Source organism: Saimiri boliviensis, chromosome 15 (assembly GCF_048565385.1).
Source record: "Saimiri boliviensis isolate mSaiBol1 chromosome 15, mSaiBol1.pri, whole genome shotgun sequence".
NCBI classification, from domain to species: Eukaryota; Metazoa; Chordata; class Mammalia; order Primates; family Cebidae; genus Saimiri; species Saimiri boliviensis.
The window spans coordinates 84,991,709-85,013,967 of NC_133463.1; positions in this window are offsets into that span (position 1 = coordinate 84,991,709).

Consider the following 22,259-nt stretch of genomic DNA (forward strand, 5'->3'; position numbering starts at 1 on the left):
TGAGTTCTGAGCTAAGGAATCCCTGGCTAAGTGGCCAACCTGAAGATTCACTCCGCACCTGTGAAGGACATCTGAGCCCTTTGCCCATCCCTTGGAACACAGTCTCTGCAGGGAACTGAGGCCCTTTGTTCTGAGTTAAATGGAGGCTGCTAGCTGGAGGATGTCGAGGGAAAATGCTCTGTGAACTGCATGCTTTTCGCAAGTGAATGTGGTTCTCCTGTCCAGAACACCACTGCTGGACTGTCCTTGAATGTAAGTGCTGTCAATAAACCCTATGCCTTGTGTTCTGTCTCTGGGTATCTTTGGCCTCTTGGACATGTCATCTCTTTTGGAGTCAATAGTGTTCCAGCACAGCAATGCCTTGTGTGAGTGTTAATGATCTGATCTAGCACTGCATTCAATCTGCCTCTTCAATAGCTTTATTTTCTACCTTTATTTATGTAGTGATCATGATGTTAATTTAGGTGCATTCAACATGATTTTAAGGTTTTTGTTTGTTTGTTTTTTCCAGTGCACATTTAGTTGTCCAGATGCAGATCCAGGGGAGGCATGGCTGGATTTGATATGGGTCAAAAAGTATGCCTACTTAAGTCAGATAAAGGGGAAGCCACAAGTATGTTAAAGATGTGTTTCAAAAAATGGGATTATGTTACCCGAAGTGCGGAGTTCTCAGTTCTAGTCTTCTTGGGAGAAAAGATACGGTAGAGAGGCCAATTCCTAAAGTAAGTAAAGGCTCATAAGAGTCCACTTCAAGGGAGGAGTGGGCTGGCCCCACTGGGAGCAGCAGTAGCAGCAAGGGGTAAGTAGTAGCTGACTTTATTCAGAGACAGAGAGAATACACTCAAACATGAGTCAGAGCAGGCTGCTGGGAAAACAGCCAGCCAGCAGCCTGGAGAGTTCTGCACTGAGGTTTTTGTTACCTTGGACCTTTTAAGTTACTGCCTCTGTCTTCGAGTCTCTACCTTTGTCAGCATCTAGTTTCCCATTTCTGTCCTAAGTTTCTGCGTAGTTCCTACCTTGTCCTGTCCCGGGTGCTGGGATTCTTGCTTACTGTCATCTGATGGGACATTCGGGCCCGGTGTTGGATAGGAATCTATCCAAAGCTACCTAATGGTGGCTTTGCTCATTACCATCACCGCAAGATGGTTATATAGTGGTTAAATCTGTACTTCATGTCCCTGTACATCTCTTAACCATTTCCCTTTTGTTCCCTTTTATTCTTATGAGAATAGAGCTAGCTGCATTCTGACAGGTTATCTGCAGAGTGAGCAATTACTGGCATCTTCTCAGGCATTTGGGGGCATTCCTTTCTGCATAGGTACTTCCCCTCGTCTCTGCTCCTGTCTAGTATACATGATTCAGCTGGTCCGTGGGGTGTGAGATTTTCCAGAGCTTGCTTTCTCAGGGGCTCCTGTTCATGTCTGACTATCTCCCTACTCTAACAATGATAATAAAAAATAAATAAAGTATAAGTTCTGAATACAGAGTGAAGGGAGAGCATGATGAGATAAAGGAAAGACATCAGAAATGCGGTAGGTTCAATGAACTTCCTTCATGACCAAGCAATTGTTTTGGGAAGGTTCCAAGAGTGAGAGAATTGGAACTGTCTCTCTCAATTTAGGAGAGAGGAAGTTAGGCGCTTATTGGTAATAACAAGTTCTGAGATGTGGCCAGGGGCTTGGGTAGCTCTAGTAAGTTGGAGAGCAAGATCATTCCATGATGATCAAGAAGTGAAAAGCCAAAGTACTGGAAGAATCATTGACAGGGATACTGAAATCACTGTGCATTACAGACAAAAACAGCCTGGGAGGAGGAGCATCATTGCAGACGCTGAAATCTTCAAGGAATTGAAAATCTGCCTCAAGTATTGAAATAGCTGCAATATTTACAACAAAGTTATAAATAACTGGGACTAAGAAGGGTAGTAAGTGAAATAATTTATAACCTCAGAATGCTTCTTAGGAAAGGGGGATCTTCTGGAGTTCCTAACAGGGAAGAAATCACCTGTCCCTTCTGCAGGCCAGGGTTATAGGAGACCTGGAATGCTCAGGAGTGATCCAGGTGTTTGCTCTTCCATTTACTAGTGAAAAGGAGAATGGAATGGCGTTTGCTGGTTATGTAAGTCTTGTGTGGTACAGAAAACTCTGAGGGATTGGCAGGGATAGGAGATGAATTTAATGTGAGGATACTTGTCTCTGTGTAGGTAAAATGATTTAATAAACGAATGAACCAAACAGGAAGTACAACCAAATCCCTCCTCCAGCTCCTTAAAGAATGATCTCTAACTTTTTCCCCACAGAGGACACTCGTTCATGTGATGGATAAGAAAGCTGGACGCATCTTTATTCTATCTTCTCTCCAGCCTAGCATCTTGACTCAGAATTTAACTGTTTCACCTGGGGTCAGGAGGACGCTTTCTCCCAGTTATTTACCAAATGTTAAAATTGAAGCTGTATCCTCATTCCACTGCTGAATGCAGTCATAGCTCCCAGTATTACCATAACGATAGCCCCCCTCCCTGGCCTCCCGCCTGTAAGTTTGGGTTTAGAATATCAATTGATATGGATAAAATTTAATGTGGCACAAAATATCACAGAGGAAAAATGACGCCATAAAATGCACCTTTTGGTGGTGAGTCATTTTAGTGCTGGGCAGTATTTCCTTGGAGACAGATCTTTAACAGCCTGCTGCATCCAGGCTATTGTTCTACTGATGGTTGCCTGTAGGTGGATGTGGGCATATTGTGCAAAGGAGATCCTGAGCTATGCCCAGAGGAAGATGTCTTAAGCATACGTATTTTGCAAACATCTATCGAGCATTCATCAGGCCCTGTGCTGAGCTCTGAGGCACATCTAATGATGAATGAGACAGGATGCCTTTTCACACTCTAGCTGCGTAGACAGACTACTTTAGGGTTGCAATGGTTCCAGCACTAATAAAAATAAAAATAAATAGCACTATCTATTATTCATTGAGCATTTACTATATGCAAGGCACTCTGCTAATTTTCACATACCGTAAGTCAGAATATAATCTTAGCTCTTGCAAAAATTATTTTATGATTGATTCCATGGTCCTACAGGGACCCAGATACTTACTTTTGGGAGAACCATGACTCTCTGGGTCTCACTTCTTTACTTAAGGTGGCATGTTATTTAATTATGGTATAGAATGCTTTGAGGAGAACCCATATGACAGATAGATGTAAAAAACAGGACTTGAGACTTGAGGACTCTGCATAGGGTGAGCAGTGAAGAAAGAATTCCTATAACCATAGGATATATACATCTGTAGGAAAGCAAAAATAAATTATCTGTGATTTTATAGAAACAATACAACACACTATGAGAATAACTTCAGGGCCACAAAATAGAGGAGATATGGTAGAAGGGACATTTAAAGAAATGTCTTAAAATAATTTGACAAACGTTCAGTGATTAACTTATTTAATTTATATCTTGTAGGAAACAAACGGCTTTCTTCATGGACTAGGATGATAACACTACTCTAATACATCGTTGTGACTATGAAGGCTGAGACTATCATGGTGGATTTAGAAAAGCACATGAACATAATCCTTCCCCTAGAAGAGCTGCTGTTCAGCGTTGATTCTCCTTACCTTAAAATCTCTGTCGAAAGCAGTCGGTACCCTTGTCCTGTTTCAGTCTTAGTATGTTTCCTTTGCCTTTCTTTATGTGCTCTTCATAATCTGTGGCACCCACTTGCTTCACCCCCCGACTATGGCCTCCTCCATATTATAATTTGAAAGATGAACAAAATAGACACCCTTTATCCACTAAAACACACTCGAAGGTTAAGGGGGAAAAAATGGCACCTATGAGTTCAAGGTTCACAGTTGCTGGCATGGCAACTTCTTAATTTCCCATGGCTACAAGAAAAATCACACTCTTGCTAAACTCTCTCACAATAGAGGCCATTAGACAAATTATCGAACCCCTCCTAGCCCCAATTTACAACTCAGACCACTACAATTATGACCGGACAGAGGACCAGACTTACAAACATTATTTTCTGGTAAGCAACTGCAGACATTAAGCCTGTTTCAATCAGTGTATAGATACTATGTCAAACGGTCCTTTTGTCCTATAGTTCGTCTTTCGATGTAAAGAGCCAAGTTTCACCTCATTTTAATGCTAAAACCCCACCCCAGTGTGAACATGGCATGTATGTTTAACCATTGTGCATATGTTGCACCCCCTCCAAATATGTACAGCTTTCTCTGGAGACCTGTTGCTTATATATTACTCTGTAATACGATACAGGCTCTGTGAGGCATAAAACCCATCCTGTCCTTTTGCTCTTTGAAGAGGCAGCACTTTCAGCACGTGATAGAGATTGTTTCTTCCCATTCTGGAAACTGATATTACCAAGAGCTCTCCTTTTGGCTACTTAGCCATCCTGGTGGTCTTTTGCAGGACAATATTATTGGACCTTTGGCTCAAGATGTTCTTTCCAGTAAGAACCTAGGCTTGGGATGATTTAACTCACATCACAGCTGTCATCTTTTCTGATCCCCAAATGCCTAAATGATGCAGATATGACAGACTATCATTTATGATTGCCCAGTTGTATCTTTTAGTTGTTAATTTGTGTGAAAATATCTCTTTGTTCTAGTGAACCTACTTTTTTCTCTATTTTTGCATTGTCTCTCTTGTGTTTTAGTTACTGCTGCTGTATAACATACCCTCACAAAACTCAGTGGCATAAAAGAACATTTTATTATTCTTACGGATTCGGTTGTTTTGAAATTCAGACATGGATTTTAGGGAGGATGGAACTCAGTTTTACCACGTCTGAGTCCTGAGCTGGGGAGACTGAAGGCTGTAAGTGAATCAGCAGCTGGGGTTGGAATCCTCTGTAGGTATTTTCCCTTACATGACTTACAGTTGATTCCACCTGCACTTTGGAACTTCAACTGAACATCTATACATGGCTTCTGCATGTGATGTCCCCATATGGGTAAATTTGGGTTTCTTCACAGTAGCAGCTGGGGAACAAAAGTAAACATCCCAAGAGAACCAAGAAGATCCTACATCACCTCTTAAGACTTAGTCTGTTAAGTCATATAACGTCACTTTCACTATAGTCGTGAGGAAACTTGTGATGGAAAGAGATGTGAAATATGACTGGAAAATTAGCATGTGGTTTGGGAAAAATTCTTATTATTATCTTTGGAAAACTCAATCTACCTGTATTAATATCCACTTGTTTCTATAACAAACTATCTCAAACTTAGTTGCTTAAAACAATGCAAATTTATTATCTTTTTTTTCTGGAGTTCATAAGCCTGAAATAGGTCTCACTGGGGTAAATTAAACTATCATGAAAGCTGTCTTTCTTCTGAAGGCAGTAGGAAAAAATCTATTCCTTGCCTTTTTAGAAGCCTGCCTATGTTCCTTGGCTTATGGCTCAGCATCACTCTGACTTCTGCTTATCCTGCCACTTTTTCTTCTCTGAATGTGTTATTCCTGCCTACATTTCATAAAGACACTCATAAATACTCTGGGCCCCCTGTATAATCTAGGATAATTTCTCCTTTTCAATAACCTTAACTTAATCTCATGTGCAAAGTTCCCTTTGTTATTCAAAGTATTAAAATATTAATATATTAACAGGTTCTGTGGATTCTAATGTAGACGTCTCTAGGGGACCACCAATTCTTTTAGTCCAGTGTCAGTCCCTGTAGATTTCATTTGCTGAATGTTATCTATGTTTTTACTAGCTGGATCACCAAGATTCACTCATTTATTTCAGCAACTATGAATTCACTGTTGTGAGTCAGGGATTGTTCTTTGTATTAGGTCCTCATTCTGAACGAATGGCCTCATGAGGCTCTGCCTATGTTAGACACTCCCCTTTCTCTCTTTCAATTAAATTTTCTCCCTGGAAATCTTGAAATGTGACTTAAAGACAGAGACCCAGGAGTTGATGGTGCTGACCTCTCTATGACAGCTCCAAGATAGAAGAGCCCCTGATGATAGCAGCTTTGTTCTGTTTTCATTGCGCCCTTCCAGAGGTAAATTTTTGATTATACAATCTCTGCTGTTTTTATTTAGTAGCAAAAGTTTAGCTTTTTTTTTTTTTTTTTTTTTTACCCAGAGTCAGCTTCTGACTTTTTTACTCAGGAATCATTAGAGCTCACCTTTACTGTTCCCCCAAAAGTCGTATCTTCAGACCTTTGCAATTACAATTACAAAAGCCTGCTATTGCTTTTACAGAATGGTATTTTAGATTCCAACGTCATTTAAAACATCACCTTTAATCTTTTTTACTGACTTAAAATATGCAAATAACAAGTAAGCTTTTAATATAAATTACTAAAATAATTTAATGAAAATAAACTAAAATAATTTCATTCTTAATAGGGATAAGTATGCTTTCTTAAAAGTAAATTTGAATAACCAACTCTTTTCAATAGTTACTGCTTACATATTTAATAATATAATGCACATAAAATAATTGAAGTTTCTTAATTGTTATGGCTAAGAAAGCAGCATGAGGACATGGAAAGGTCGTGCATTAGCCCTCTACTGGTGCATTAAAAACTACTGCAAAAGCTTTCAACTTAAAGTAGCACACACTTATCTCACAGGCTTTTAGGGTCAACAATTTAGGCATGGCTTAGGTGGGCATTTGCTTCAGGATCTCTTATGAGGCTGCAGCAAAATTGTCAATAAGCGAGTCTCATCTGCATACTCAAATGCGGAAAGATTTTCTTCAAGGCTTCTATGGCTGTTCTTAAAATTCAGTTCCTTTCATATGCTTGAATTGAGGCCTTTGGTTCCTCGCTGACCACCATTGACTAAAGGCCACCCTCAGTTTCTTCCCATGTGGGCCTCTCACAGCGGTGCACAGCTCACAGCACGGCAGCTTAATTCAGCTCTTGAATTCTGGTTACAAAAGTTATCGCCTCACAATGTTGAGGTATTTGGTTAGCTAGAAGCAAATTACTCAAGAGAAGGGAATTACGGAAAGTTGTAAATACCAGGATGTGGGAATCATTAGAGCTCACCTTTCCAGCTGTCTACCTCGTACATACGTAGCTTTGGCAGTGCAGTCATTATGCCTTATAACTGTCAGTGCTGAAAGTTCTCTTAACTCTCTTCCCTGGTGGTATGCATTCTCTTTTTGAGCTGTGAATTGAACTTGAGTTACTCTTATGTTTCTGAAACTTACCCAACGTTGGGAAAGTAATTTATAGTCTAAACTGACTCTGTTTAACTACACAAAGAAATAAATTTGGGTTAACTTATTTCTAATAATATTAGATCTTCACATCACATTATCTATTTTGCATCTTAACAATGATGAAGAGAAAAATTATAAGAGGAGTAAAAGGGAGAGTGTATTAGTACATTGTCATGCTGCTGATAGAGACATACCCAAGACTCAGCAATTTGTGAAGAAAATTAGGCTTAATTGATTCACAGTTCCACATAGCCAGGGAGGCCTGACAGTCATGATAGAAGAGCAAGGAACGTTTTACATGGTGGAAGACAAGACAGAACTGCATGGACCTCCCTCCCCTTTATAAGACCATCAGGTCTCATGAGATTTATTCACTATCATGAGAAGGGAAAGTCTAGACCCGATGATTCAGTTATCTCCCACTAGGTCTCTCCCACAGCATGTGGGAACTGTGAGCTCTGCAATTCAAGATGAGATGTGGGTGGGGACACAGCCAAACCGTGTAAGACAATAACTGAATCATAGTTGTTTCCAAGGAGGGAGCAGGGAGCAGGTGACAAAATCTAACCTCACCAACTTATGCACTGTGGTCAGAAACTCGAGTCTGGACAATCTTTTTAGGTTCATGGTTAGTCAGCATTTTATTTTCTCTAAGTCCAAGATGACTACATTTAGTCATGATACTACCATAAAGGTAGATGTTTCTGCAGCCACTAAACTTGTTGTTAACAAAGATCTGTGATCATGAGATCTGAAGAATCCTAACAAAATAGTGAGGTGCCAAGTGGCGTTCACATTCTTCTCTTTGCCATCAGCACCCCTTTCCTAAATCAAGAAGGTGGTCACTTGTCTCCACTGCTTTGTCTCCCTACAAACTATTCTCAGGACAACAACCCAGAAGGAATCCCGTTATACATCCAAACACTCCCTCCTTCAGAGTAAAAGCCGAAACCTCATAAGGCCAACATCATGTGATCTCCATTGTCCCCCGCTTAATTACCTATTAAATTTATCCCCCCCTTTTTTTTTTAGGCTTTCTTTCATCCACACTGATCTATTTGACTTTACCTGAACATCTAGATGGTTTTTTCTTGGGCATGTACATTGGCCGTTTCTAATGCCTGAGTTACTCTTTCTCAAAATCTTAACAAGGTTAATGTCCTCACCACCTTCAAATTTTTGTTCAAAATCTGCCTCTCAGCAGGCCTACCTGGACCACTCTATTTAAAATTTCAGCCTGGGCCTTTCCATTTTTGTGTGTATACTTCTATAGCATCTATCACATTTTAATTATTATCTCATTAAATAATATCTGTCCTGACCTTTCTCTATACCAGGTACAGTGGAGGTATTAGCAGTGGAGGGAAAGGGAGCAGAACCTATCTCAACGAAAAATACATTTTTCTTTAAAGCATGTAAATCATAACAAAACGGATTCATTTTTATATTTATATTATTTTTATTTATTTATATTATATATTTATAGTATTTTATTTATATTATATATTTATAAATACATATTATTTTATATTTATTATGTAAATTTTCAGTTTCTGTCCTAAGTCATAAGATTCAGAGATGAATAAGCTGCTTTGAGTGTCCAGGAAGTGCTAGTCTCAAAACCTTTTGCAAAATTAGGACAGTGAGAGAAGTTTAACACAGTTGACTCCATCTTGCTTTTAACATTGCCAGCTTTCCTCGCTCACTCCACAGGCCAAACTAACTATACGAATAATTTAAATTATAGTTTAACTTTAAAGCAAAGATGATAAGAGTATTTTTTCCAAAATGAACAACTTGTTTGTTCAGGAAATGAAATTGCCTTTGTAAAACTAACAAATTAGTCACAAGATTAGAATTATGGTTCACGATTCATGTAGGCAAAAGTCTCAAGATTTCTAGCCTCCCCGATTGCTCTTATAGATGGCATCACTATTGTAAAACCTAAGACTGGTATTTGAGGTATTTTATTTATCTCTTTATGTGAACTCGTGGCAAGGGATCTGACGTCTTAGGCACTCAATAAATATTTATCATATGAGAAAATAGAAACCAACCTTGTTTCATAGGGAGATAGTTGCACAATGAAACATTATGCCCATTATAATGAATCCATAAGACTGATAGGTTTTACATGCAACAGAGATTAATGTCTTTTTTTTAAAAAAAAAAAAAAGTTCTCTTTTTAAACTCTTTTACTCTATCCAGGTGTCTAGGACCTCTACACACACACACACACACACACACACACACACACACACACGCACACATACACACACACACACACACGATTCTTTTTTTTTTTTTTTTGAGCTGGAGTCTCACTCTGTAGCCCAGGCTGGAGTGCGGTGGTGCCAACCTCCGCCCCCTGGGTCCCGGTTCAAGCAATTCTCTTACCTCAGCCTCCCAAGTATTTGGGATTACAGGCATGAGCCACCATGCCCAGCTGTTTTTCAGTAGAGACAGGGTTTCACCATGTTGGACAGTCTTGTCTTGAACTCCTGACCTCATGATCCACCTGCCTCAGCCTCCCAAAGTGCTGAGATTACAGGTGTGAGCCACCACACCTGGCCCAAGATTCTTTATAACGTTTCCTCTGTCTGTAGTACTTCTTCTCCCTTGATCCCTCAGGCAAATCCTTCTTCAAGCTCTGTTCAAATATCAAAAAACTTTGTCAAGCATTTTGGAATACAAATCCTATTACACAACACTAGACCTGTGTTATCTTACCTGTGAATGCATTTTGTACTTCTGTTTATCTCATTGCATGGAAATTATTTTCTTTTATATCTACCCATTCTCTTTCTAGGGTTCTAGCTCTTAAGGGGATGCGTAATTTACTCAGTTTTGCATGCTCGGCCTCTAAAATAATGACTGACACATAGTAAATAATCAATGCGTATTTAAGAGAAACACACTCTGTAAAGTTTTTCCCCAAGTTACCCTGTTTTAATTCATAGCGAAACTGAAAGTGGTACATATTATTCTATCGGTTTTATAGATTAGAAATATACATGCAAAAATATGTTTATTGTACATGAAGACAGGAATTTTGTTTCTCTAGTTCATTAGCGTATCCCAATGCCTAGCACAGTGCCTGGCACAAAGGGTGTGTGTATGTCCTATGCATTTACAGTTGGCCCTTGTATTGCAGGGAAGGGATCCTGATCCAGACCCCAAGAGAGGGTTCTTGGATCTCACGCGAGAATGAATTCAAGGCAAGTCGGCAGTGCAAGAAAGTAAAGTGTTGACAGGGCAGCTACTCCGTAGACAAGAGTAGGACGTTCTCAAAAGTAAGAGGAGGAACGTGCTCACCGTAGGTACAATGGTTGTCTATATGGGGAGATGTGCTCTGTTTCAAAGGCTTATGATAAATGATTGGTTTTTCTTAATTACTGTATTTTACAAGAATCAATATTATTATCTTTAAAAACAAAATTAGAAATGCCTTTTTTTATCCAAGTATCAGGCTATATGGACACTCTCCAGTCTGGGTCTGTTTAGTAAACATTATTAGGCCGGACGCCATGGCTCAAGCCTGTAATCCCAGCACTTTGAGAGGCCAAGGAGGGCAGATCACCTGAGGTTGGTAGTTCGAGACCAAAGACCAACCTGACCAACATGGAGAAACCCCATCTCTACTAAAGATGCAAAATTACCTGGACATGGTTGTGCATGCCTGTAATCCCAGCTACTCGGGAGGCTGAGGCAGGAGTATCACTTGAGCCTGAGAGGCAGAGGTTATGGTAAGCTGAGATCAAGCCATTGCACTCCAGCCTGGCAACAAGAGTGAAACTCTGTCTCAAAGAAAATCTATTAATTTTTCCTTAACCATAACATTAGGAATGGCTAACCTTCTGGGAATGTAACCTAACAAGTGTCAGGCTCATTTTCCTAGCCCTTGCACAAAGTGGAGTCATTCTGGTTCAAATGCCTCTGACACTTGAACAGCATGGGTTTGATCCACGCAGGTCCCAGTATAGGACGATTTTTTCCTCCTCTGCTACCATCTCTTCTTTCTCCTTCTCCGTAGCCTAGTAAGCCTGAAGAAGATGAGGATGATGACCTTAATGTTGATCCAGTTTCATTTCATGTATAGTAAATATGTTTTCTCTTCCTTAGGATTTTCTTAACAAGATCGTATTTTTTCTAGCTTGTTTTTATTGGAAGAATATAGTATCTAATGCATATAACATATACATATAACATATTCGTATCTATCATATGTATTCTTATGTATCTAATAAGCTGCTGATGTTATCTGTAAGGTTTCTGGTCAATGGTGGGCAATAGCAGTGCAGTTTTTTGGAAAGTCAAAAGTAATATTATCAGAGGCGTTCACACCAGAGGGACCCCATTTTGAGTGAGGGCTAGGAAAATGAGGCTGAGACTTGCTGGGCTGCTTTCCCAGAAGGCTATGCATTCCTAGCATCTAGAGGCTTATAGTTAAAGAAACAAATGAGCAATGTTTACGAAACAGACCCAGACTTAGGAGTGTCCAGATATCCTGATAGCTGCAGGAAAAAAAGCATTCCTAATTTTGCCTTAAAGATAATAATATTGATTCTTGCAAAATATAGTAATTAATAAAATTAATCCTTTATCACAAACCCTTGTAAGAGAGCACATCTCCCCATATATGCAAGCATTGCACCTAGGGTGGATTCCTCCTCTTACTTTCAGGAATATCCTACTCTGTCTGTGGAGTTGCTGTCCTTTTGCCCGTTTATTTTCTTAATAAATTTGCTTTTACCTTGCACTGTGAACTCTCCCTGAATTCTTTCGTGTGTGAGATCAAAGAACCCTTTCTTGGGGTCTGGATTGGGATCCCCTTTCCTGTAGCATATTTCTGATGACTACAGAAGGGTCTATAGTGCGGATACCTTGATCCAATGGCTAAATTTGGGTAAGCGGTGGGGTCCTGTAACGATATGAGGATTTTCAGTTGTTCTGGGGGTTGACACCTCTAACTCTTGCATTGTTCAGGGATCAACTATATGTATATATGAATGCATGTGTGTATAAAATGAGTCTTAGCTACTTTCAATGGCAGGCCTTCATATAAAGTTATGAAGTAAGATTTGCTGGATATCACTACACAGTCATACCATATTTTTCACTGACCAGATTGCAAACTGGAAGCCACTTAAGACTAGAGCCAGTGTCTTCAACCACTCTGCATTCCTCCATGGCCTCTGCACACACCTTTCAGGTTACCATGAATCAGTAATTGTGTTAGCTACTTTTATAGTTAGAGTTTTTAGTAATTATCATGTCAATTCTGTTAAATATTAGATCCTCATTATTCACCGAAAATGATGAAGACTTACAAATCTAAGGCAATTTAGTATATTGTAGGCCCTCACTCTTAATTTTTAATTAAGTGGAAGTGAATTCAATGTTATGTTATTACGCAGAAGGTCTCCAAAACATCTTGCACTGAAAAACCTCAGAAGAAACAAATGCACAAAAAAGGATGGTTCGGAAAGATCTGCATCAGTTGAGCAAAGTGTTTGGGAAAATCTAGCAGAATGATGACTTCCTTAATGAGGTTTGCAAATTTCTACCAATAGTTGACCAAATGGGCTCTAAGTAGCTACTCAAATACCCATTACTTACAAATGAAACATAAACAAGAAGAAAAAGGCAAGTGTCAAGTTTAACTCACCGTAACAGAGAAAAGCATTCGCTAATCAAGGCAGAGACTGGAGCTGCAGCCCCAGGTCCAACAGTGCCCCCAGCAAATTGGCCATGAATTCTTAGAGACTCTAGGTCAGGCATCCCCAAACTTTTTACACAGGGGGCCAGTTCACTGTCCCTCAGACTGTTGGAGGGCCGCCACATACTATGCTCCTCTCACTGACCACCAATGAAAGAGGTGCCCCTTCCTGAAGTGCGGTGGGGGGACGGATAAATGGCCTCAGGGGGCCGCATGCGGCCCATGGGCTGTAGTTTGGGGATGGCTGTTCTAGGCAGAAACTTGGCATCTGCAACTTCAGTTTGTTTTGTTTTGTGGTTTGTTTTGTAGATAAAACTTTGCTCTAAAATACTGGGCCCTGTAATGGATTTCTTCAACTTCCTGCTCTCAGGGTCAGGAAATAGGCATTTTAGGAAAATTGGCCTCTGCTACAGAACCATGCGTCGAAGCAGCACTGGCTCTACAAATGAGCATGTGGCACATGTGGTCACATTGGCCAGTGCTCAGCAGCCCCCATGATTGGTTTGTGCTTTGCTGTAGCTATATTACGATTTTTACTTTACCTTTGAACTTATATTTCTTAATGAAGTCTCGTGGGACCAGGGAGTAAGTGTGTAAAGACAGAATTAAGCTTTACCTAGCAATGTACCTTGATCATAGAATGCCAATGGCTCCAAGACATGAAGGCTTCCCTGAGCCACATTGGAAGAAGAATTGTCCTGAGCCATGCATCAAATAGACCAACACTAATGATAGCTGATGAGCTGTTTTTTAAAATCACAAATAAATCTCACAATATTTTTAAAAAGTTTACAAATTTGTATTGGGGTGCATTCAAAGCAGTCCTGGGCTGCATGTCATCCTGAGGTCTCCAACTTGACAAGCTCATTTTAAGATTTGCATATGTTAACAAGTGTAATATTAACCAAAATGGATTTTTTTATACTTTCTACTTTTTTTCTTCATCTTGTTATTTTATCTGTGGTCTCCAGGATAAACTCTGAGGGATTTCGTTGGCAATGGGCATTCTTGCTCTTCCTTGAATCTCACAGAAATATTTATATTTATATTCTTTTATTATTTGTAATGCTTATTACTACAAATTTTGGGGGGATTCTTTAATTAGAAACCAAATTGAATCTTTTCAGCAATTTTGCAGGGTTTTTTTTCATTTATCATTTTCGTTTTTTGTTCTGCTTATATGTTCTTGCCATAGGATAAGTTTCCACAGATTTTGAAGATTCTGCATTTAATACAAACTTAATATTGGTCCCCAAAATGAAACTCACCACAGATGTTTTATGCTTGTGTCACTCATGGTTCACCCTAAAATTGCAAGTATGTATGCCAAAAGCACACTGTAATTGTGGACCTTTTTGCTAATGGCTTTAATTAATATTCTCTCTTGCCATGCTGTCTGCAAACAACAGATCATAGAGTGATAACAATTTGGTGTGAAGGACTTTGGGTCTAGAACCACATGGGTTATATCTAGGTATTAAGAATATATTGTTTGTGTTTTGACCTTCTGGTATCTTAGTGTGGTGGCTGCTTTCTCATTCTTGCTTGATGAGGGATGGACTTGTAGTTTTGTTCATCTCTGTAGGCTGGATCTCTGTGTTCCCTCTCTTTTCTCTGCCACTGTCTTACAAATGACCTTATATCACACAATCTCTGTTTTTGATTTTGGAGAATGCCTTCAGCATTCACCAAAACCTTCAGAATTATTCTTACCTCTTTCTTTGGTCTATAAAGCTGATATCATTATTTTATCTTTTAGCAATCGTACTTCAAAAGTCTATCACAAACATGGTCTTTCCTTCTTATTCTTACCTGACTTAACTAGTCCAGGCTCTGATTGTCTCTTGCCTGGAGAAAAGAGACACCCACATATTTCTTGTATATCCACATTATCTTCTCCCACCCATTTCCCACTACTTCCTGTATGTTCTCACCTTTGATTCACCATGGCTAACTGGACCAATTCCAAAATACGCCCCTTAGTGCAACAGACTCCTGTCAATCTGGATCTTCATATATATCCAGCCATATGTTTGGACATTAATATAGATTATTAAAGTATCTGAGGCATTTAAACATTTGAGATGAGAGGATATATGATTTAAGCTGTAAGAAGTCAGTAAAATAGAGAGTCACAGTTGCTATAACCCATCTTTAATTATCCTGCTAATGTGTTTAAACAGGAAACAGTTATATAGTTGTGGATATCCGCCATACACCGAAAAGCCAAGCAAGTCACCACAATGTATGTGAAAGCTCTGGGCATATTTGTTTCTTTGTCATTTCTTTTTTTTTTTTCTGTCAATCTGGCCATTTTAAATGATATAAATTAATTTGCATCAACATATTTTCTTCATATAAGTCAGGTGATCCACATAGAGATTACAGATATTTTAAATGCCTAATTCAGTTTTTCTTTAAAATGGAATATAATTTATATCTTTTATCTGCAAGTTTCTATATGAATATTTCATTCTCCCTATAACTAAGTATTAGATAATTATTTTGGGAAGTTTAAAGGATATTCATTTCCCACTTGCAGACTATTTAATCAGATTATCTGGACATTTGGACCTACAGTTTTTAAAAATTTTCCTCAAGCAATTAAAATTTTCAGCCATTTTTTTAAAATGCTGGCTAATCTTTCTATCTTCTCTTTTGAAAACGGCTGCACCATCTGAACTTGCTCTTTGGTGACATCACCAGCTGGCTGGCACACCTGTGACAGAAAAAGCAGATAAGCATCTGACAGGCTATTTGTTATTACTATATTTTTGTTCTGACTCTTCTCAGACTGACAGAGGCATTGAAAATGCAATGGTATACTAGAAGAAATCTTTTTAGCATTTTTATGTCAGATTATCCTCACTTTCACTCTTTTCCCTTTGAAACCCATGAATATAAATTGAATATCAGATTCTCCACAGAAGAAAATAAAGCCATTGAGTTTTTATTGGTGGAGCTTAGCAAACACCATTAACTCATATTTCTTCAACCTAATTCTTATTTAGCAAATTAAACCACTGAGACCATCACTGAATAGGATTCTATTAGATTCACTGCTTAGGAATTACTCCAAGGTGGTAGAAGTGAGTGAGTGGCTATTATTTTATTGCCTAATAGCTGACTGAAGACTCTAACAAATCCACACTCAGCTCAGCACCCATCCTTTTATTGCATCTCTGCTTCACTCTGTTTTCAGTGTATGAAATATATCCCAGGAAGATATTGGCCTTGTGAAAATTGCATATAGTAAGATGTCTGTTTACTATCCCACACCAGATATCATCTGTAATAGAAATTATATACACATACTAGAAATCTATCCATAACTGCACCTGAAGCAGCATTATTTTCTTTTACCTCCAGCTTTAATAAGAATAATAAAATACATAAGGAATGACTGGATACTTATTATGGAATACAAGGTATACACATTTTTATTATATGTTAACATCTTCATAAATGTGTGCAATAACCAGGAAACAATAAAGAATGTGTTAATAAGTTAAACTTTCAATTTGTGTTTATATAACTTCTAAAAGAAGAAGAATTAAGAACAAAATTTGATTTTCTTTATCAAATTTCAAATCAAATTAATCTTTTTGTGTCCCTAGAATGTGAACTCTATGGTTGCATAGACCAAAGTCATCTTTCATATTTGTTTTTTTTTTTTTTTTTTGCCTGCAATGTTGGCCTGCCTTGGGAAGTCATTTACTTTTTCCTGGGCACTTAGCTTCAATTTATTATTCTACACTTATTCAGGTTCAAGTAGCTAAGGAGGGTGGAAAAGCTTATTTTTCCCTGGGATACGTTATTTATAATAAACTATGCAAATTTCCATGGGCTCACTATATTTACTAGGAAGGAGTTTCTTCCTCTTTCTGCCACCAGCTGAGTACGAATAACCTCATACTATTCAGCACACTTCTCTATACTGCATTTTCTATCACATTTCTCATCAGTAAAATAAAGGACAGGGTAATTTAGTAATCTCTAGAGAAACTTCTAATTCAGAAGCTCTGTAATTTTGTTGCTGTACAAAGATGAATTTAAAAGTGAAAACAAAACTCTAAAAGGAACTATCTAAAGGCACGCATGTATTCAGAAGTTATATACTCATATGAAAAAGAACACAGGTTTTAACCAGAAAGTATCTATGAAACATAGCACTTTGTCTAATTATCTTTTTATGCTAAGTGGAAGAAAAATATATCATATGCTGTGTTGTAAAGTTTTCAAACTCTTCCCTTTATTTCAATGTGTCCCTTTATTAAATGCATTTATTAGTTAAAAAAAATACATGTGTTTCTACTTGTATTCAGAAGCATGTGAACAAAATGTTATAACTGGAAAAGAAAAAGAGAAATTTGTTATGATTCAGAATCCTGCAAGAGTTCCAGCCTGGCATTTGGGAACCCAGGTTGTCATAGGCAACTGAAACTAAACTCTTTATTGCTGAGTCACTCATCTGTGAATGGGGGAAATCAGGAGTCCCTCTGCCTGTCTTTATCCTTCCTTTTATCTGCCATCATACAGTTCACGGTGCCACATCCCTCACCACGAACATTACGTGAGTCTCCTAACTCTTTCTTTTCCTCTTCTGTCACCATCTGGTTTATTCTGGTTATTCTTGATAAATGCAAATTTCATAGTGTTATACTTAAAACATTTGAGGGGCTTTTCGATTTAATGAATAACCTAAAACCTAAACGCCTTATAATAATGCACACAAACTATGAATTGTTTCTTACCTATTGCCAATGTCATGCAACTCTGTCTCACAGGCTGCTAGCTGGCTTCATTAGTGAGACCTTGTGGACATGAGGCTCATTTGGTTTTTTCTGTGCCTGGAATTGTCTCTCCTGGGCTTGTCCAGTGGCTGAATTAGTCTCATCCTTCAGATTTCCTTCAAAGGACACCTCCTCAGATGGGCTTTATGAGCCGAACTTAAACTTGACGTTTTACAAATATTCTCTATCACATTATTCTGTTTACGCTTTTTATGGCATTTATCACAAATAAAAATGTGCTTTTTTTTTCCTGCTTATATCTTTTTGTATTCCTAGAACACAAACTCTACGGGGACATAGACCTTATTAGCCAATTTCCACTGTGTTGCAGTGCAAGTGTTATACACAGGGATCACACTCAGTATAATACTATTTGTGGGGAAGAGACATTTAATAAACATAGGGTCAAAATATTAACTTTATAAAACAGTTAAAAAACAAGGATATCTTTCTGTTGCAAAAATATACCAATGGAGGATTGTAAATAATACAGCTGTATCTTAAAAGATCCTAGAATTTCTTTCTCTTTCTTTGTGTCGGTAAGCAGCTTAAAAAGGTGTGTTTTCAGTATTTTTGCTTGTACAAAATTGCTTTATAAGTACTCTAGACGCTTGAATGAGGTAGCCCTTTATTTTAAATTTGAATGATCAATAATATATAAAAACTTTTCAAATAATAAAACTAGTACAAATATTGAATAAAGCTAATGAATAGTTTCCGTGGCCAGTTTTAAGTATTTTTTGTTCCCTATAAAACATTCTTCAGATAGTCTTTAATGCTGTGAAGTGTTCAACAGTGTAATTAAAATAAAACCTCAGCTGTTTGAATACATCCTTATCGAATATTTATTTTTATTTATATTTCTTGTTGTGTGTGCTGTTTTGCATATTTTAAGTTAAAATTTGAGTAAAGATTTACAATTTTATTCCATGATTAACGCCTTAATCCAAGCAGAGCAATGCTGGGATGAGAATGGGTCAAGCCAGGTGCTTAAGGAGACGCTCGCTCTCAGAATTGTGTATGCACAGGTCAGCAGCTGCGAGTGAGGGCCTTCCTAAATTCTGTCTACTTGGCACCTGGCTTGCTATACCCTAACCCCAGCCCATATTTAGAGTTATAAAGACTGTAACATGGAGACCAGGCCTTGCCAAAATGAGCTCATTCTCCTAATTGTGAGTAGCCACAAGGTAAATCATCTGTGTAACTCTATTCTATTTGAGTGATTTAGCTAAATAAGTGGTTTTTTTTTTTTTTTTTGGTATATGTTTGTTTTTAATTAACTGCATTCCACAAAAGAAATAATTAGTGTCTTTTTAAAAATATTTTTACGATAGATTGTAAGAACTATCAACTTTTTGTATCAGAAAGTCAGGTGTGTTACTCCTTGACTATGTCATCTGCTGTATCTGTGCACATATTGGGTCAATTTAACCCCCTAATTTATACTCTATAAAAGCGCGTTCTTTTTTGTGGCTTTATGTGAACTGTTCTAGGAAATGGCATTCCTTGCATTTACCTAAATAAGCATAGCATCCAAAAGCAACAAAAATTGAAAGATAATTCAATACATTTGGCTTCTTCTTGTCAATTTCAGTTTGTAGAATTTCATACAATCTCATCAAGAAGAATAAATTAAAATTTTTGAAAATTTCTGTGTACTTTATTCTCAGAAAATTGTACTATTTATATTTTCATAACAGCTTTATTAATGAACCCTCTTATTGTCATACAGGATGATAGGGTTCAAGGAATTAGTATTTTTTTTCTTCATTCTGTGTGATTCTTCTTGGTTTTCCTACCTAAATTTTGAACTCATTGAGAGATACAAAAAAAGCAAACATATAGAAATAAAAATGGCATGCTTTGTTATTAATTCAGCTAATGGAGAATGTGCCTTAGAAGTAACAAAAAAAAAAAAAGGCTTTCATATAACTGTATCACAAATGTAGAGACTTCTCTATTCTTTCCTAGTCAGTGGAGAGTCACAGTTAGGTCAGGGTCTTTATCACTGAGATAACCACATAGCTGAGAATGGAATAGGGGACACTGGCAGTCAGGAGCTTACAAGAGACACTAGAAAGGACTAAGCCTCACTCATCCCCTGTTTCTTGTCCCAAGGCACAAGTAAGATGATCACTTTTTGTTCTTATAGAGAAATGAGTGGGGAGAGAGAAAGAAGCCCAGGGTGTTATTTTAATGGGAATTGCCCAATTTAGAAACAGGATGAGTGAAATATAATAAAAGCTGAGACTGACTATGTAATACTTGGGGCATACTTATTCTTAATAAAATGCTGTTTATCTGAAATTCAAATTTAAACTGGGCATCTTGCATTTTTATTTCTTAAATCTGACAACCCTGAACGGAGAATAAATGTTCACCAATTGTCCCTTCAGTTTCACCCTTCAAATGATTCTCTAAATTTATTTTTCTTACTTTTTAAAATAAATTTTGTAATTTTTAATTTTTGTGGGTACCCAGTAGGTGTATATATTTGCGGGGTACATGAGATGTTTTGATATAGGCGTGCAGTGTGAAATAATCACTGCATGGATAATAGAATATCTTATTCATGTTATTTTGTTTTTTTAATTGGAAAAACCACAAGAAACCTTAATGGTACTGAGAATTGCATTTTTATAGCACTGGATTGAAAGATCTCTATAATGTCTTTGGATTCTCTAAATGTAGGGATCTGAAGTAGTTAGGGTTGGCAGAATTAAGCAGCAGGCTGGGTCCTCAGAGTGCCAGAAGTCACAAACAGAAAATATACGCCAGGGCTGTTTCACGGCCATCAAAACGCTATTCCGTTTGGTAAAGTTAATGAGGCCCTAGGCTGAAAGAGACTGTCAGCATATATTTTGTTTTCTCCCAATTCCTTATATTGCAGATGTGATAACTAAGTTCAGAAATTTTCTTTTCTAAAATCATACAGCCAGTTAAATGAAAAGCTGGGTTTGAGCAGTCAGAGCCTCAGTAAACTGATTCAGTTTTTCCTTTTGCTCCTCCTCGGAGTTTTCCCACCCTCGCTCCGTGCCCGGGCTGCCCAGAACGGTAAGAGTGACTATGCTGCAGTCCTAAGTTTTACGCATTATGCCTCCACATTTTTCTAGCAATAACTATTCCTAATAGACTTTGCAGAGCACCAACATTGAAAATACCCATTTTTCATTAATAGATTAAGCAAAAGCTGCTAAATAATGATGATGGCAATAATTATATAACGGGTCTAAATACAAAATAAATTTTGAATCCAATTAGAATGCAGAGGAAAATTCAATTTTCCAATTTCCACTGCCAAGAAGAGAAACTGCTGCCTGGTGGAATTCAATACAGGCCTGTATGTTTAACTGAGCAAATGAGCCCTGCATGCCGTAACTAAAGAATAACACAAACACGGGACATGAGCATAGGCACAAGGGACTTCATCTGCCATTAGTATCTCTGTGCATTTCTGCTTCTTGTCTTTGTAATATAAGTGAATTATCACTCTACTGTGATTGAGCAGAAATATTAAATATGCTTTTGCTCACTCTGAATGAACTTATGAATATAATCCCATACTCCTTTTCTTTAGAAACTCCTTATTTAACTCTCCATTTTTTGTATGACAAAAAGTTTCTTCCTATTATGATATAGTAGGCTCGACCTACATTTTTTCAGCTTAACTCTTTCCTGTCCCCATCATCATATTCTATGTTCCAGTCACACTATTGTTAAGATAGTGAAGTTTTTGCACAGGTAGAAATAAACAAAGTAATAGAAGGTAAAAGTGATGCTAGAAACAGATTCAATTTATACATTTATGTGCACCCCTCATATATTACAGAAATCTCATCATACAACATCAGGAGAAAGAATGGTCTTTCCAATAAATGGAGCTGGAACAACAAATTATCCAATGTTCCAAATTATGTTTGTGTGACAAAACCCAAATGACTGGGTAATCATTTCACAACGTATACATGCATTAGAACATCAATTAGTACATCTTGAATATATACAATTTCTATTCATCAGGCGTATATTAATAAAGCTGAAAAGATAAAATCTCCTGGGTTATGTTTTATATATATTTGTAATGGCAAAGGACTCATTTCATAATTATATACATTAATTCTTTAATCAATAAGAAGAAAGGCAGAAAAACCAATAGAAAAATGGGCAAACATCTTTAGCAGCTATTTTATCCAAATAATCAATAAACATGAAAGCTGTTCAGCTTCATTATTAATCAGGGAACTGCAATTTAGAACCACAATAAGATACAATTATATTCCAGCAGACTTGCAAAAGTTAAAATAGTGTTATGCTACCATGGATTGGTGAGAATGGGTAGTAACAGAAATGCTCATATAATGCTTCTGGGAATGTAGTTTTGTATAACCACTTAAAAATTGGCATTATCGCCAGGCGCAGTGGCTCACGCCTGTAATCCCAGCACTTTGGGAGGCTGATGCGGGTGGATCATGAGGTCAAGAGATAGAGATCATCCTGGTCAACATGGTGAAACCCCGTCTGTACTAAAAATACAAAAA